Below are 17,944 nucleotides of genomic sequence, written 5' to 3'. Positions count from 1 at the left end.
TGCCAGAAGTCTGTTGCGTTATATTACAGCGTTCCTCAGCGTCTTAGTAAGCGTTAAGCTTAAGAGGCGTCCACGTGGATGTCCTTACAAGAACTGGCGTCGTTATGATTATGAGGAAGATACGGTCGGGCTTTCTATAACTTTGTCCAGAATTATAAAAATAACCCGCTTACGTAAACATATTGAACCACAGCAGTCGACAAGGATCCAAGTAGCATATGCAAGAAGGCACCGAGGAAGTTCGTTAGCAGCCCCTTTAACGGGAAGGCTCTAATGCATTTCTCGTGGACGCCAGTGAGACACTTCACACACCTGTGCCTTCTGCTGCTTGTTTGTTTGTTACTTTGCTGTTTATCGCGGCTCAACTTAACACCCACCTTAATAACGGGAGTAGGAACGGGTGGGTAGGCGGAAGGGCGATGAGGCGGATGACACGTCCCGACTGATTCTTTGATTATTGAGTCACACGTTCCGCTCTTTCGGTTCTTCCCCAGAATAACAAACGTTCCATGTTTTCCAAGCTTTATGAAAGCGAAACTAGGAAGTATTCCTGACATTAATTCTGATCAGCTGCTAAGATGGGAGAACGGCTAATTCACCGATTACACCGAAATGATTCTTGGCGCTTTTTCTCATCCTCAGTGGTTTGGCGTCTTTCCTTTTATCTTTCAGAATTACTCCATTTTATGTGAAACTGTAACGCATCTTATTATTTTGTATGCAGTGTGAACAATATATTCATAAAGTTAAACTACTTGATGACTCAAGAAGGGGCGAGTAACCACGCCTACACTCTGAGTCAGGCTTACATGGCAGTGTGACGTTGTAACAGCATTGCAAATTTGTAGCTATGGACGCTCGGAAGTGGAGGGGGAGCGCAAGGGGCTGGGCACTACACCATCAAACATGAATGTCCATCTAAAAAGGATATATTTCACACATAATTTCATTTCAGTCATAGTAATTTATGTTAATTATCATAAGGGTGTTTTTTGAGGGGGGTATTTCAATTATGGGGGAAAATATGTGTCTTCGCCCCCCGCTGGAAAAAAAATACCTTGCTTGCTCATCCCTGGAAAAGACTGTGCGGACGTCCATGCTTGCAGCGTTCATATTCTCACTGTCTGCACTTGGGAAAAGCAAAACAAGATAAACAAATTCAATAGATTGAACAAGGAAAGGAAATTCATCCTTCTGAAACAATGAAGAAGAATCTCATCATTACATAGCCGCCTTCAAAACGCATTTTACATCTGATAAGAGATATATTAAATTTAGTCCTCCCCTTCCAATTTCGTTCACTTTCATACGCTCTCTCCTTGGAGACACTGCTTTCAAACTAAGGCCGTGTCCGAATCAGCAAGAACACCTTTGCGTTCTTTCCCGTCGCTTTCAAAGTCGCCCGAATCGAGATGCTGCCTAACAGTACAGTTGCCACTTTGCTCCCCAGGTGTCAGCGCGAACGTCACCCACCGCGCTCTGCGGCGCAGGCGCACACTACGGAAGCAGAAAGCAGACAGCAAGCAAACATCACAATGCTTCCCGCCTATTTACGACTTAAATTGAAAATGTGGCATGAATTTCTCAATTTATCTAAATAACAGTGTTATCGATAAAATGTCCAAGTGGCATCGATCGTTTATGAAGTGAACATTGCCTCTGCTAAGTGAAAGTTGCAATATGGCTGCCGAGCGTAAGAACACAGAGAGTTGAAGCGTGTACTTGTCGCGACTTGCACCTCTCCCCTCCTGCTACAACTACGCCACAGATTCGAATATAACGTAGGATTCCGCGGGAGAAAAGGTACTTAAGGAAGATTTCAGACCGAAGTGGCACTCGTTAGAAAACGAGCCAATACAGCTAAGTTTTACATCGTACCGGAACGACTGGCCGCATAAGCTTCCATTCGATTGGTGAAATCCTCAAGGGACACGTGTCGCTTCAGTGTGAAATCTCCATTGATCTACACAGGGGGTTGTCGATAGTGAATGATGACAGTTATATATCCCCTGTTTCCTTAGATATCATCAAGGTGAAAACCTCTGAAGTTGCTTTGAGATGGTGGAATAACCGCGAAAGAGATTAAGTGCGAAAAGGGCAGAACCGCGAAACATGACACCGGATTAAACGCGAAAAGAACAAGAGCGAAACAGAACAAGCGGGAAAGGTTTAAAGGCGAAACGGATTAAGTGCGAAGGCAATAACCGCGAAAGGAATTACAGCGAAACGGATTATGCGCGAAACGAAAATTGGATACAGGAATAACCGCGAAACTGAATAATCATGAATATTTCACTTTCGCGCTTAATCGCTTTCGCGGTTGTTCTGGCGACCCGTTGCTTTTCCTTTTGCGACGATTAGTCAGTGGATCGAAGCTCACCGTCGCCGTGCAACACAGCAGCCTTGTCCTTCTTTTCAAGCACACCCAATTGTCCTCACGATGCTGAACGACCACCGGAACCTTGGCTCCCGACAGATCGTGCCTGGGACCATTTGCAGCACAGGCCAGAGCGTTAACCTTCCGGCTAAGCTGGACCCCTTTTGTATATTTACATGAGACAATTTTGAAAGTTTCTTTCTAACTGTTCGCTTGATTGCAATTAAGTTCAAGAAGCTTCGAAATGTCCAAAGAATAATTTTCCATTAGCATACCGTATAACCACTGTCGGGTCAATGTCCTTTAGAAACAAAAGGAAAATGTGAACACCTAGAACAGGTGCTCTCGGGAGTAATATATTTCCATAATTAGACACATACAGGTTCTGTTCTGTTGCAACTTTTTGATTAGGTGCAAGATAAGCAAAACCTATTTCGGGAAAGATACAAGCATTGACGCCTCTAATGGTTTTCCCAATGAACCTTTTGTAACAATGAAAGTACAACTTCATTGAGACTACTTGTTAAGAGTGGAAGCCTTAGAAAATAAAAGTATATATATATTTTCTTTTGACACTATTCATTGTGTACCTTATTATTCTTCTGTCACTACATTCCGAGAGAACGGCTCTTTGGTTATCTTCTTGTGAACACATTTTTTTATTTGTTTTGCCGGTGATGGGGATCGACTTCACGAGTGACCTGTGATATAGCCATAGATTCGATACATACCACAGGCAAAAAGAAATTAATCCAGGCGAACGTGCTCTCTCGACATATAGTAGGTAAAAGGCAATGGGGAACGTCTACTTAACTTTGCATGTTAATAGCAAAGATGTGATTTGATTTTTGTTATTCTGTTGTAATTCGAATCTGGGAACCCTGGCGTCGTAGCGCGCTGTGCTAACCACTTCACCACGGACGTCTACTCTAATAGTAAGGAATCATCGACATTAACATTCATAACAATGTTAACATTATATTTATCTCTATTCATGTAACATAAAAATCTTCAACAGACAGAGCTCCATACGAAGAAAGAAAGACTGATTGGAATATTCTCCATTTATTTTTTAAGGTTATCCTTACCTCATTCCCATTCCATGCGTTTTCATACAGATATCGTTAGTTTGTTTATTTTTATGCGTAACTAAGATATTAACCGCTTTCCAAATTATGTATGTGCACAAACACCGCAGACAAGTATAATGATATCAAATTTGAAAACGTGGATGGTTGTAGGAAGTTTATTTTTATTATTATTATTATTATTAATGAAGAGCTTACATTTGTGAGGGTTTAGTGACAAAAGGGTAGATAGAGAACTTTCCGGAACGTTTTCAAAGTTCTATTAAATCCAAAACCGTACAGTTGCCCTATGTGCAAGTGATTTCTCTCGTCCATCTTTTACTTCTGATTTCTCCGGAGCGTTCGATATGTGGCGCAGCGCCAGAGCAGAAAGTTTTTGAGAGAAAGAGAAAACAAAAAGGAAATAGTTTATCTCCTGCAAAAGGGCAGAACTTCTGACGGACGTGGCACGATACAATGACGGTTATTTCTGTGTGCAACTGCAAGGAAAGGATCGAAGGAAATAAGTGGAACACTGATAGAACGCTGTGGATGCCCGATCGATAGATAACCTCCAATCACATAATCCAATTCTGGCCATGTCTCGTTGCAAATTGTTAAGGTTTCTGTTATGTGTTAAGTCACTAATCTAGGTTTCCTTGCGACTGACACTTCTTGTGACGGACTTCGTTGCGTATTTTATGAAAATCTCGACATCTTCTAGCACGGGTAAAATATCGAGGTAGCTATGACAGGAACAAATGAATGTGTTTGCACTTCAATATGAACCAATTCATTTGTTTCTGCATATTTGAAAGCCTGTGAGCTCCTTAGACATTCCCTTTTGTGCAGAGCCTCATTTTCATATCTCACCCGAGGGGTCCAGGATTCGGTACCCGGTGGAGACACATAGTAGTTCCGATCCCACTTTCAACTGTAGGTCCAGTCCCGCTTAGTCTTTCTGTGCATAAAGTGGACTTAAAACCTCAATTCAATCTCAAACTCACCCGGAGAAAGGAATAAATCTTGTGCCACTATACATGCTTCACAAAGCAGTGGTAATTTGAAACCTCACACGCACGCTAGCCTTATATTAACTAACATCCACGATAAAGTATGTACCCTGACAGATAACTTCCACGTAAAACTCTTTACTGCCGTACAAATACAATTTTCTATCCTTTCTTGTTGTAAATACTATGATAATGTCGTCACATGAAAATTACGATGAAAATAATAAGATAGTATATTTCAAAATTTCAGTCCAGTTATGTCCTAAAATTGCTATGAGTATTGCTAGTTATTTTGTTAAGCTCGGAAAATGTTATGCATATATACAGTATATGTGAGAAAATTTCAACAGAATTTGGATCCCGAAACGTATACGGATGTTCCGTCTTCCAACCTGAAGCGCTCGCTAGCACGTACAAAAATGTAGGTTCAAGGAGTCTCGACTTACAGAATTTAGTCAAAAAGTTTATAACCCAAGTTCTTCTCTGGGTTCTAAAAATATAGTTCACGCAGGGTTTTGAAAATGTAAAAAATAGGCAAAATATATCCATGTATATCGTTACTGAGGTAATTTAGAACGTCAAATATACTAGTTTTCTACACCTTTGAAATAGTACATTAAAAGCAGGCCCGTAGCCAAAATTTTATTTCGGGGGGGGGGGGTCATCACTAATCAGAACAGGCGTCGCCAGAAATATTTGTAGAGGGGGTCAGGCCATAGATAAAACTTGATTGGTACAAATAATGATGACAATAATAATTATTGTTAGTTTACAATAACTACCATAAGTTATTAAGTATGCCAATTTCAACCTAAATTTATTGTTATTACATAAATGGAGAGACTTTGCTACTCAATCCACCGTATCACTGAATATCTAACACAATAGTTGAACATTATTTTTCTCATATTTTGTACAGTTAGTGTACTGAATATCATAGTTATTGTATTTTGTTATCAACTTTTACACAATCGTTCAAAAAAAGGCTTTAACAGTTAGTGGTAAATTTTACTCATAAAGTTTATATTCTGTGACCTCTCACAAAGAAAACTATAAGTTTTGAAAGCTATTTGGATTAAATGGCAGAATATAAAAATATAACCTGGTTGCTCTATTAAACACTAAACTTTTTTCGATGTAATGCATTTTTTACTGTGGTTATAATTTTATTTCTGTTATTAACAATCAAAATAGCATTTAAATTAGATATTTGTAGGATTTCGGGAGGGGCTTCAGCCCCTTTAGCTTTACCCCTGGCTACGTGCCTGATTAAAAGGTCTTCTCATCGTACAAACAACTTATTCAAAACTATGCTCCTGAGTACACCAAATTCTTTACTCAGGCTTAGTCCTTACGCCTTTTCATTATAACAGCATATAATGTTTTTAACATTTGAATATTCGAGTGTTTGAATATTTACACTTATAGAACAGGTAAAGTCTGCTTTTCTACATTATTCCGGCCAGAATTGGCTGTCGTTCATCAATAAGGACTTTATTTTAGAAACCATAGGACTGAAACGTTATTTACTTTTGGAGTCTGGTAGCCCCATCTGCCCTTCAAGGAGAAACGTAATACTGATTGGATGCAGATTGGATGCCCGCTTTATGAAAAGGGCAGAGAAGTCCGTCCCATTTCCGATAACTGGCAAATATTGATGAAGGGAACCGGATTTCATCTTCCTGTCTTTCATGAATTTCTCACTAACTTTCCAGTCACGCGACGGAAGTCTCGGAAAGTCGTCTGCTGCCCCACATTGACTCCCTTTGCATGACAAAAAAAGAAGAAAAACTTTTTCTTGTGATTCCGCACAGGTATGCTGGTCTAGATATTGGTAAAACTTGCACCAGCGAGGAGCCTTCGTACACCAAAGACTCACTAATTACAAAAGAACCACCATGGATGGCATCCAGAATATTAAATCTAAAAATTGTTCGATTCTTCAGGTTTCTTAAAACTTTATTTCAAAAGCTCATATATTAGACCCAGCTATTTTTATTACGACCCGGATACTAAGATTTATGGTTACAAAATGGTACATCTGGTCTGGGAGAGTTATATGTTAAAAGGCCTCGAACAATGCTATTCGACTATTTGTCATTTCAAATTTTTGTTAAAGTCTTTGAAAAATTTACTTGAAAGAAGCGTTTTCCTGTATAATCGTATTACATTACTCTATACGTGAGAGCCTCCCCGATGGCGTAGTGGTAACGTCGTCGCCTTGTAGTCAAGGGATCTCGGGTACGATACCTGATGGAGGCATATTGCACAGTGGTTCGGATCCCACTTTAAACTCTAGGGTAACGTCGTCGCCTTGTAGTCAAGGGACCTCGGGTTCGATACCTGATGGAGGCATATTGCACAATTGTTCGGATCCCACTTTAAACTCTAAGTCCGGTCCCGATTAGCCTAACTGAGTAACTGTGCATAAAGTGGACTTAAAACATCAATTCAAATTCAATTCAATTGTTATATACGTGTAAATGAATAGGTTAGCATATCTTACACACACACAACAAAACAATTTTTAACAGTAATTTATTTTCCACTTGAGCGATCCAGCGTGAAGTGCTCGAATGACGATATCGGCGCAGAAGTTTCTAGATTCGAGTCCCGGCATCGATTTTACTTTGTATCTTTCCATACTTGGCTTTCGTATAATTCACTCATTCTCATTGTCGCGATTGTTCTAATAAGTTGCAAAAGCTACGTAAAATAATACGTAATACAAAACAAATGAACAAAATTACATTTGGAAATGTTCTCGGAACACCTTGCATACTAAGTAAATTTGGTTTACCTATCATAGCTCACAAGTCTCGTCGGACACTAAGTCTCGGTCTCATCAGTGTTTTACGGAGGTCTCGTCTCTTGTTATCGTCTCGTCTCGACTAATCTCGTTCTCGGACTTGACTTGGGAAATGAGAACCTTTGAATGCTCAGGGAAAAAGAAATGGGACAATGGGCATCAGGGAAGCTAAGCCAAGGAAGAGCCCTGATTTTTATTAGTATATTCTTAATAATTACACTTAATAATTCCATATGGTTATTTTCATATGTATTTACTAGACCACGTCATTTATATGCGTGCGTACAAAAAAAAAAAGATTTAGTAGATCATATAATTTGTTTTCGGTAGACTTCCGGATAATTCAGGATAGCTGGCAAGCGCCTGTTGCAGGAATAGAACGTATTTTAACTCGATGGACAAAATAATTGTAATGCTTCAGTTTCTTTCGAAGTGTACTTTTTAGTTATTGAACCACGATTTCTATTTTAGATTAATTTCCAGACGAGGAAAATATGATTGGATTAAATAAATCACAACACCTGGCCTACATAGTCTAACGGCTAGCGTAACATGCGAACAACCAGGTAATTGATTCATACTATCATTATTTTCATGGGATGTTTAAAAGAAAAAAAATCAGTGTATTACCTAAAATTAATATTTCTCTCCTGTCGTCAACCATAGAAATCTTTGTGCACGGTTTATACGTACAATCCTGTTCAGATAAAGTGGCAAGTACTTCAAGTGTCAAACATTATAAAATGTGTCACTTTATGTGAACAGGAGTGTACATAAAATGTTAAATTATTTAAAATTGATTGATTGATTTAGTTTATTTTACTTCACATTTCTGCCTCTTTTGGCTAATCGCGAAAATTAGGATGAGTGATGATATGATGTAACTGATGAAGGGACTCTCACAAAGAACACCCCCGCCGAGGCCGGAATTCGAACCCGGCATCACTGGTCACTTAGCACGATGTGCTAACCACTCCGCCACGGAGTGCGGCAAATTACTTTAAAAATTACTGAAATTCCAGTTCAGAAGAACTTTTGCTGTCGCAGCTGGAAATATCAGTGGCTAGCCAACGAAACTACCCCGTCCCCTTTCGTGCTTGCTTTCAACTAAAAGTTTCTTCAGAAATCAATATCTTCATAAGTCGTGGGATACGTTTCTTTCATTCGGGAATGACTTTACGACCATCCAATGTTGCACAAATCATGACATCACAAGAGGAGGATATAACAGAAATCGCTCGATAGACAAGAGTACAGTCAAATTGTCCGTCACTAGTTAATTCGTTTTTCTCTTACATCCTACACGTTTTTAAGAAATGGAATTGCATTCATGCTGGTGCAGATGTTATCAACAGTTTCGTTCTTGAAACAAACTCCGTCATGTACAATTTGTGGGGTAATATTTATGTACCTAACTTTACATCTGTTATGTTATGTTAATGAATATTTATTAGAGATACCAGTTCTCTGATATGTAAGGTGACGAGAATGTCTGGAAATCTGCAATGGGTTTGATTGCTTCGGCATACGGACACATGTGGAGATCACAGGAAAAGTACACAACTGTTTAAGATATTCAGAGGCTTATCCCAAGATATCTACCGAAAGCTTCGTCCATGACATTTAGTTAACATTTGTATGGTGTCCTTCCAGAATATTTTAAAACATGCAAGACAAAAATCATCTCAAAATAAGCTATGCCACACTTAGTACTAAAAGTTTCCGGATTTCAATTCACTGTGGTAATCTGCTTTTATTGGAAGTTTCATGTACTGACATTCATAAAAACTACAAAATGCATAACTGCCAAGCCAAAAGTTAGTTCTAAAGTACTTTCATGCAATATAGAGTATACGCTTACACTATAATATCTGTCACAGAACATATCAAAAATTTTCTCACCAATTACCTGTTAACGTATTTCACCTGATAGAGCTTTGTAGGTTCAATCAAGTAAATATGTTTAAAACACAAGCCATATCCAATATCAGCAAGTAAAAGCTTCACTCGAATCGTTCTTCCAATTTCTTGACACAGCCCTCAGATCACACTCCGTTCGCAATGTACGAAAACATTTCGCAAACTAAAAATGTCTCTCTTCTCGACGTATCATCAAGATATATTAAGAAATGTACTTAAACATTGCATGCCGTGTTCAGTGGACATAGTGGAAGCGACACTAACGCCAGGTAATTTGAATTGCAAATAGTTATCAGATAATGGGGATTAAAAATAGCATTGTAACACCTGTTACGTCAATATTCTGATGATAACTGAATGAAGTAGTTGAAAAGGCATGTAATGCATGAGTGAGCCATAGCCCATTCTGTCAAAATGTAAAAGGCACAAATGTTGTGGTAAAAAATATGAAAATGCATATACCGGGTGTTTCAGAAATAATTGTGGGGTTAGAAAAATGTATTGCAAGTAAACTATTGAACTTGATCACCGGGCGTTACACCGTGTGACTTCTCACCAATGTCGCGTGATATTGCAGCCCTAAGGGAGCGTATCATCGCAGCGATGGACACTATCGACAGGCCCATGTTGATGCGAGTGTGGCAAGAACTAGACTATTGTGCTGATGAGTGCCGTGCCACCAGTGGTGTACACATTGAACATTTGTAAGTGTAAAACAAACTGTTTGACTTCCTCGTTTGTTCTGAACTGGTTTCATTAACGTAAGTTCAATACTTTACTTGCAATAAATTTTTGTAACCCCTCAATTATTTCTGAAACACCCGGTACATTAACTTTGGGAACCTTCCTTGTTTGCATCACGTATTAACAATGTGAACATCAAAATATTTTTTTATTTGAAGATGTGGCCCACCGAAATCTTTGACAGCCATCCAATGGCCCAATCACAGCAGAAAGTCTGACGTCACCGATGACGTAATATGTCCTGGCCAACACTCGAAGCCAGAACCTTCGGAGCCGAGATTGCCATTCGTCCGTTTGAGCACAGTATTGTACTCGCAGCACACAATTTACAATGAAAAACTCCGTAATTATTTTCCAAGCTGAAACCACCATTCGTATCTATACTGTCAGGAGGTTGTGCAATTGCCATGCAATTAGTCCCTACTTCAAAAGAACAAAGCTTATGTTATTTCCGTAAATTTGCGTTATATATTATTCTAAACGCAGTTCACACAAACATGGGCGCCGAAACTGGAGGGCTTCTTTATCAGCGTGGAGCACAACAATGTTTAACCCTCAAAGCAATAAGTATACATTGTTGAAGCTCATTACGGTAGCTATGGAGCTACATTCAAAAACTGACGGCCCGACGTAAAAGAATTATATTCTACCTTTACTTAAGACAAAAATTCTCTATTAAATTTTAATTCCCGGCCAACTACAGATATACACGAAAAGTGGAGAGAGACTGGGTCTGTGCACGCCTATGGTTCTGCTCTTATCTGCTTGTGGTCTTGCTGTGAACACAAAATTGAATTAACTTGATCAAACAACGTACAACCACAATTTGTAAGTAAACAAAACAACATAAATTGCAGATGCACGGACGTTTCTTAAGCCGTAATACTATAACAAAATTCTTCAAATGAAATAGCTACCATAAATGTATTTATATCTCTACATTTCGCTTTAAAATCACTCTTTTTCTGTAACCAATTGAAAGAACTTGCCCATGCACCATTGAACGTGCAGTAACACTATACCTTATTTTCTCGCGACTCCGAATTGACAACAATACGATCATTGTAACGCACTTAATCCCACTATAAAATATTACGAACTAGTCTGTATAATGAAGCAAAACTATGTGGTGGGAAATAAAAAAGTCTCGAGATTTTAACGCAACAATGCCTTTGTTTTCGCTCTCTTCAGCTCTTGTGTAGACGTTTTGTCGTAACAATATGTTTAAACTTTCTATTTCTCCCTCCTCCCCACTAGCGTAGACAGGATATTTTTTTTTCGGAGGATTCTGGAATTGTAAAAGTGAATATCATATAGCTGTTTTCTAGTTAGAGGTGGGATAAACTATAAAATATTTTGCAATGCCAGTTCTTAAATTCATTTTATTAAGATTGTTTAAAGAATGTTAATCAGACGTAATTTTAAAAGGAGTTCACATTTACCACGAGTTATTTACTGCTATCATTTGAAAATTGTGATTTTTGCAAAATTTTCGGAAGGGGCAGGAGTCCCATCAGCTCCTCCCTGTGTATTCAAATACTATTGTGAATACTTATTGTTTGGTTTCAATAATACATTGATTCTCTCGGCAAATGCATACGAAAAGAAAAGAAAATAATAATAATAATAATAAAATAATAGTATCTCTTCGTTCCGGCAGAAAAACTTCGCCCTGGAGGCCGGAAGAGTGAGTTCGATTCCGGGGACGGATTGGCAAGCAAGTATATCCTATGTGATTGAGTAGCTCCTCTGGCTAATAGCGATGATGAGTAATTATGTGATGAATTGAATGAAAGGACACTTACAAGGCAAGTCCAGATAGAGGTTCGAACCCGTCAACTTAGTTGGCGAGATCGACCACCGTTCCCGCGTGTTTAGTTTTTTTTAATGCTACATTGCTTTATTGGTTTGGCTTATTTTACTTCGCTTTTCTGCCACTTTTGGCTACTCGCGAAGATGAAACTATGGGACACTTACAAAGAACACTCATGCCAAGGCCGGGGATCGAACCCGGGATCCTTATTAAGGCTAAATATGTTCAAAGGCGTTTTCAAAATAGACAAATCCTGAGCCAACAGGACTGCCAAGGCCAACCAACCAGATTTCAATTAGACGACGCCTAGTCAACTCAAGAGTCCCATCGCCGCTGCTGCCTAGCTTGCTAGATTAGATTACTGGATTAATGCTAGTTAATCTCTATCTCCTATTTTCATTGTTGACAGTAGCTTGATGTATAGGTATGGCATAGTGTACAAAATATAGCGCACGTGATTTGTGTGAAGTAACTTGAAAAACAGGAACATTCCGTTTTAAACCATATACTATATTACCATATATCGACCACTAATTTTTACGAACTAAACAAGTATAAATCTATTATATTCATGTCGTAAGTTGCAAAATAGCATTTGTAGAATATGTTTCTATATCCGACCATGGAGGCCTAGAGGTTACAGCTATGTCTTTACACACAGAACATCCCGGATTCAATACCAAGGAAAGGGAAGGGGGGTTCCTACTACTTGGAAGGCAAGTAAAACTGTAGGACCACTCCCGATAAGGTTTTTCCCTTCCTGGTTGGAAGGAGACCTCGAGGAAGTTCCACCTAGGACAATGATTGAGTCCCCTTCTACGTTGGCTCTCTACACTAGTGTGTGGTAGTACACGACGGTTTCCGAGCTAGCGAGTTCGTTAGCTCTGGAATACTACCTTGTAGAGAAGGTTCCACGTCTGCTCAAAATCCACTGTTGTTATGCTGGGGTAAACTTGGCCAGCTTGCCACAGTACAATTACAGAAATTACAGTAATCTCTGAAATTTTCCTATGTCAATTCAGGCAAATGTAGGTATGTAATGTTAGACCACTAAGGGTTTTTCCTGTTGGGCCTGCGAAGTAATTCCTTAAGCTTGTAGGTTAGGTTAAGTTATAGGTAGGGGAAGCGGGGGCTTGTTGCAACAGGGTTAGGTTGCAACACTGTTAATATCTCCTCAACGTGAAGAGTTACGAGAACGAACTTGCCCTTCGCGTATGCGCATTTTGTGGAGGAAGAAACCTTCTAGATTGTTGGTGCACGCGATCTGATACCAGTTACAGGAAATAAGAATTGTTGTTTTCAGACCAGGTGAGTAAAATTTGAAGAATTTATTGTAAAGTGACTGGCGACTAGGGCAAGTAACTGTCGTTGACTATGTTGCTATTAATGATACACATGTACTTTCACCTGTAAAAGAATAACAGCCAAGTTTATAATGAGATTCATGTTGAAGACATTTTCGTACTTTTGTTAAGTAAAGTGGGTAAGGGGTAAGTTGCAACAGGTGTATGAAGATGATGGAAGGGAGTGGGTACAGTGTACAGACTGTGACGGGTGGGCACATTTCAAGAATGTGCGAAAGACGATGCGTTTTATGTCATCATTGTTTCTCAGATTAAAGAAAGTGTTTCTTTATCTAGCGCAGGATTTGTAAACCACAAATATGCTAAATTTAGGTCTAAGCCTACTTGAAGTTAAAATATTGTTACAATGTCAGCATATGTTGAACATAATACGTATTCATATAGTTTCTTGTATCATTAATTTTTAAATAAATTAAGATTTACGTTCTTACTTTCATTTATGTTTCCATGTGTTGCAATATACCCCATCCACTGTTGCAACAAAAGTTAGGTGTTTGGAAATTTTAAATTTCCAAGAAAAGTACATGAGTGTCGAGGTTCTCAAATTTTCTGTGCAAGTGGAATGTATCCCACATTTTAACTACAAAGTTTCGTGGACGTATGTTGAAAAGCAAAAATTATACAATTTTTTGAAGTTGAAAATTTATAAAGTGTTGTAACTAGCCCCCGCTTCCCCTATTTCAAGTGCTTCATGCAGTTTTTATTAACTTAGATTTAGATATGTCGGTATTTGCAGACTCAAAAGGAAGAATTATTTCATGTTGTATTATAATACATCGATATGGACATGAAAGTGAGATCTTGTTATACACAGATGCAATCGACATTTATATCGATATATCTAGTCGATTGCAGTTGGTTCTCCGGTGCAAGGTTGTAGGGTACAAATGGCCTTGAGTCCTCTCCAACTGAAAAAAAGAGGCCCTCCCAGATTGTAGAGACGTTGACGGCGTTGTGAGGCTTTAAAAATTACATCTACCTGTACCATCCCTAGATGGCTCCATCTTTTCACTGACCTTTCGAGGGAAACATATGGAGAACTGCGGCGAGCTGTTGCACCGACAGGAAAGCATATATCGGGTATCCTAACTTCACGGCCTCAAAATCAACAACACAACACAAGGGATGTCCCGAATTGTGGAATCTCAACTTGGAGCCAGCTCTAAAAAAAAAAAATAGGAAATATTTTGGAGATCACGAGCACAATAGCTTATGAGGATGACGTAATAGAAGGTAATTCAAGGACAGAGTTGGACAGAAAGTCCAGAATTCCAATAAACTCTCTCGAGGACTTGTGTGATACGGTGAAATTGACCATTGCCACCCAGAAGATTCACTTTATAAATCTCCCAAGGGTAAGCTGAATGTTAACAGATACCCACAAATAAAACCCAGACGAAAAAATCTTAAATGAGTAAAGGAAGCTGAATATCTGGGTGTAAAATTAGAAGAAAATATGAAATGTAACAATCACATCGATTTCGTTACGTAACTTCAAAATCGAGTCTGTAATAAATAAATTGGCAACAACAGCTTCTTACACATTCAGACTTCCAATATCGCTTATAAAAACATACATATTCTTAATGTACAACGCGATTGTTTCTCACGGCGAACCAAATATGGGTAAACTGCCTAAAATATACAACATAGCCTACGTATGTAACAAAAATTAGATCATTACAAAGAAAGGCTATTATTAGAATGACAGGTACATGTCGAAGAACATCGACAAAGGCATTACTGATAAAAAATATATAGCTATTTTGAACATAGTTTTAACAAGTGTTTTAAAACATGTGCAAATCCCGAGCAGATTAAGTTCTAGGCCTAATTTTAAACGGTTTTTACCTCCGACAACACAGTTCCAGGAAGGTAACAAACAAGTACCAAAATGTCGTATAATAGATCCACAGTGGTTTGAATTCTCTTGAATAAGGAGATAATGTAGATAATATAGTTTTGGGGTTTAGCTATTAAAAATAGATTGTGAACTGACAGCATCATGCGTGCCAAATTATTTCAGTGTGTACAAGGGGTAGCTACAATTGATTGATTTTAATATTATGGGCATTCAGCACACAAGATAGTTTTCCCGTCCCACAATATGGGGAGAAGCCCCTTGATTTATCAAAATTGAGGACAGGTCCATAAGAAGAAAAGAAAATATGTCTGTTATAAAATTTCAGAATCAATATTTAAAAGTAATTCATGCATTCATTACTTAACAAGAATTAAAACTATATTGTTTCCGAGGTGCTAAGCACAGGGGAACACTTTACCTTTTTTGATTGTTTCCGAGGAAAAAATCCCCTTACCTAGCTGAGACTGTAAAGGGGCACGCACAAGCACAAACACAAGACAACACAACTCCACAGAGGATTATCCTGGCCGTGCATCCAGGCGCCAAAGCCTCGTTAGCCTTCAAGAAGCAGTTACCGGGTGTACTAAGGGGAAGTGAGGTTGACTTTCTGGTATCTTACCAAAGGTCACCCCTTACACTCCTGCAATGGGTATAGTCACAGACACTTTGGGGTTGTAACGAACCCACTGAAAGTCAATGGGATCGTTACAACCCAAACGTGTCTGTGATTGTATAATTCGTATCAAAGGATTTAGTATGTGGGAATCTTGTTGGGGTTCAAATTCTCAACCGAACGTGGGCGTCTTGTACTTGCTTCAGTGGTTCAAGTGCGCAAGTACGGCAGTTTTGAAGTTACGCAATACTTTTAAGAAGGAAGCAGGCACCGAGCAAGCCACATGAAGTTTCCTGTTGTTTGTACTGAAGGTCACGCTCTTCGTATGGTGGATTGCACTCTTGGTATATGGAGTTGCATTATGTTCCTTTGTTCGCCAGGAATAACTATCTGGGGTTACGCAGTCAAAATGACAAAAGTACCTGTTGCGTAAGACTTGGAAGAGTTGCGGTGTCCATATATGAAGTTTATCCTCACAACAGAAGTTTCCATTACAGTGCATTTTCTTGCTTTCGAGCTGGACTAAAAGCTCTTTCAGCTAAAGCAATGCTGGAGTAAATTCAAGGATGTTTTCGAAGAAAACTATACCACAAGGACTATTTACGAGTAATATGCATTGGATGCTCTGGTCGGAATTTATTCGGCCTACGTATAGGGCCGGTGGCAACCCACCATCGTGAGGAAATTGGGAAGCTCCGAGTGAATGAGCGTAACCCGGTCAAGAAGACCTACAATAACGGCTGGGGGTTCGTCGGGCTGATCACCCGTCACCCCAATACTGGTCTAAGACCTCCACGCTACAACAGGTAACGGAGGAACTGTGTGGGAGGGAGACCAGCAGTCGGTAGGTAAGCCAAGGCCCTTCAAGGGCTGTAGCGCTGTGGGTTTAGTTCAGTTTTAATATGCATTGGATATAGACAAGGATGGAGTGATCGGGCAGTTACTTTTTAAAAGTAACTAAGAGTTAGTCATTTTAAAAAGTACCTCAGTTACTGGTACTTGAGAAATAATTCAAACACAAAAAAGCTACAGGGTTCCAAGGAAAAACAAACTAGATCTAACAGCAGTTACTCTGCAGAATTATGAACTCCCGCATTCGATTTCTGGTAAGAATAGTGGTCGAAAGAAACAGGATTTACCGTCAGGGTAGCTTCCGTGTTTATGTTACGCGAGCTTAACATTCACAACTCGAGAAAGCCAGTTATCCGAGATAAGAAGCAAACACATGGAAATCCAAGTTAAGCCAGTGTTTACGGTAAACTCAATGCAATCCACTTAAACATAGATATAGGTAGCTCTTCACTGACACTTTTTTCTTTTCTACTACTACAGCTGTATTTGTAGCGTTCATGTGAATTCAATAGCGATAAAAAATACACACAAAACTTATCGTAAATTTTACAATATTCTACCGTTAAAATTTAACAGCCTTCCTGTTAAATTCCAAAAACGAGACGCAACCATTATTATGAAGACGGATAATATTTACAAACTACAGTTGCGTTCATCATGAATATGTTTCTAAAAACTTAATCATTCAAGTCACATTAATGGTAAATTTTTTAACCGCAGTTAGGTGGCACTGGAAATCGATGGTCTTAGACCGCTATTTCTCCAGTAAACTTTTTACAGTGTGAGCACATTTTTCTATTTTGAATTCCTGCTTTACGCACAGACAAGAATGTCGATAATCTGATGTTGCATACAATACGAGGCAAAACGTTCATAGCTTTCTTCTGATGTAATGGCGATTGGATGTACAGTTTACAGTGGGAACCTGTGCATTGAGCCTCCACTGGACATCGTACCTGGGATCAGGGACTGCAGTTGAAACCTACTTTCAGTTTCAGTTTCAGTTCGGCTCGGAATGAAACATTGCGGTTCACTTTCAGTTCTCGAACTGAAACTGGAATGAAACCGGATTATATATGTCCGAACCAGAACTGGAATGATCTGATGTTTTACATCCAGTTCGGCACGGAATGAAACCATTCGGTTCATTTTCAGTTCTCGAACTGAAACGGGAATGGAACCGGAATATATATGTCCGAACCGTAACTGGAATGATCTGAGGTTATAGTTTCAGTTCGGCCCGGAATAAAACCTCTCGGTTCACTTTCAGTTCTTGAACTGAAACTGGAATGAAACCAGAATATATCTATCCGAACCGTAACTGAAATGATCTGGGGTTTTAGTTTCAGTTCGGCCCAGAATGAAACCTTTCGGTTCACTTTCAGTTCTCGAACTGAAACTGGAATGAAACCAGAATATATCTATCCGAACCGTAACTGAAATGATCTGGGGTTTTAGTTTCAGTTCGGCCCAGAATGAAACCTTTCGGTTCACTTTCAGTTCTCGAA

At 39.1% G+C, this 17,944-nt stretch overlaps 1 protein-coding gene across 2 annotated transcripts in view; it reads right to left on the bottom strand.

Moving 5' to 3' along the window:
* The window catches only part of LOC145997213 (uncharacterized), a 156,044-nt gene that overhangs the window by 100,703 nt on the left and 37,397 nt on the right, over window positions 1-17,944 (bottom strand). Inside the window, exon 1 of one of the 2 annotated variants that reach the window (XM_083133975.1) lies at window positions 14,124-14,259. The exons of the other annotated variant lie outside the window; for it this stretch is intronic. The gene's annotated coding sequence lies outside the window, so the exon portion shown is untranslated. Of the gene's footprint in view, window positions 1-14,123; window positions 14,260-17,944 lie in introns of those variants that run through there. 2 annotated transcript variants of the gene reach the window in all.

This window comes from Lepisma saccharinum, chromosome 13 (assembly GCF_977018435.1).
Source record: "Lepisma saccharinum chromosome 13, izLepSacc3.1, whole genome shotgun sequence".
Lineage (NCBI taxonomy): Eukaryota > Metazoa > Arthropoda > Insecta > Zygentoma > Lepismatidae > Lepisma > Lepisma saccharinum.
Note: the sequence above shows the minus strand (reverse complement) of the source record. Positions and strands in the feature narration are given on the sequence as shown.